Below are 1,486 nucleotides of genomic sequence, written 5' to 3' on the forward strand. Positions count from 1 at the left end.
GAAAAGAGATGGTTTGAAAGGGGAGTAAAGGAAGCGATTTTTGTTAAAAAATTTTCACCCTCTCTGAACCGTGAAGGAGGTATCAGATTTAACCTGTCTCCTATTTACAATAACTTGTTGACCACCAAGGGACATAGACATGCTGATCAGGCTAACTGAAAGTAGCTATTCAGCCCTAGCCCAAACAATAGGCCTAATCAAGACCCAACGATAGGGAATTTAGAAATAAATGGGCCTCTTCACCATAGGGGCGTGACTAACCATCCCCACCCAGTCCTCAAATAGGCCACGCTCAGCTTTTTAGCGCAGAGCAATTTCCCGGAGTCTTCACGAAGACTTCAGAGTTGTCTACCGCTGACGAAGCTTCTGTGAGAGAAGCGAAACGTCCTTTTTCGTTTTCTTACCCACAGGTACAGATGACGACTGACGGAACCCTTTCTACGATTGAATGAACACGCGTTTGAGTTCATTGTTTTGCTTGTAGCGACACCATTATAGCGAAGCACGCCACAGCACTCGGTTGGTCTCTGCTGCACGTATGCGAGTGTCGTTTTGGTTTCAATCAATCAGCGCCGACGCAACTAGACGTCAGAAGAAGCTACGACAACAGCAAATGCAAGCAACGGCAACACCACTCCCCTACCTTGGACTTTCGAAATTTCGGCGACAGCGGAAGCCTCAAAGTCCAGATAAATCATTGAATATTGAGTATTTAAGCGCTATATGGAAAGTTATTCGTGCGTAATGTTCAAGCAGGTAGACAGACAAGCAGACTTATGCGCGATAGACGCGAGTGTGAGGAACACGTTCAAGTAGTCATGGCTCGAAGAAAGGGACTTTGATAGATTGATTATTTTTAGTTATACATTCGCTGATTATTCATGTTATTATTGTTATTTTGATATTGATTGATTGATTGATTATGCTCGCAAAGAAGAAAACTTATGCCTGCAATGATAAATTGATTATGCTTGCAAAGATGAACGCTTATGCCTGCAATCATTAATCGACTATGCCTGCAATGAAGAACGCTTATGCTTCTAATAAAGATATATTAATCATTATGTACTCACATTTATAATCCTTTGTATTATATTTATATACTCACATTTATAATCAAGAATGCTGAGTGCACTGTGTGGAAGTTTAGGGACGCAACCACCTTTCCGAGGACGTGGTTAGGAAGAAATAAGTGTTAAGACTAAACAGGAGCAAGGTTGGACAGTGAGTGGAGCCATCAACACCAGCTGCAACGTGATGTTTTTGTAACAATTGCACACATGTAGGTAATTTACACTCACATACACACACATAGTCAAACAAGTTCAGTGTGTCTTCAACAGCCCCCACCCTTTAGGTTGGACACACCTATGTAGTAGATTTCCCAATAAATAAGGGGGTGAAGGGGAAGATCGTTAGGGGTGACGTGCCGAGAACTGAAACCCAACGCTTCTCCTCGTTCCCTCCTGGTACCAGAATTGAGTCT

The sequence above is a fragment of the Hippocampus comes genome, unplaced genomic scaffold, assembly GCF_001891065.2.
Source record: "Hippocampus comes isolate QL1 unplaced genomic scaffold, H_comes_QL1_v1.1 scaffold512, whole genome shotgun sequence".
Lineage (NCBI taxonomy): Eukaryota > Metazoa > Chordata > Actinopteri > Syngnathiformes > Syngnathidae > Hippocampus > Hippocampus comes.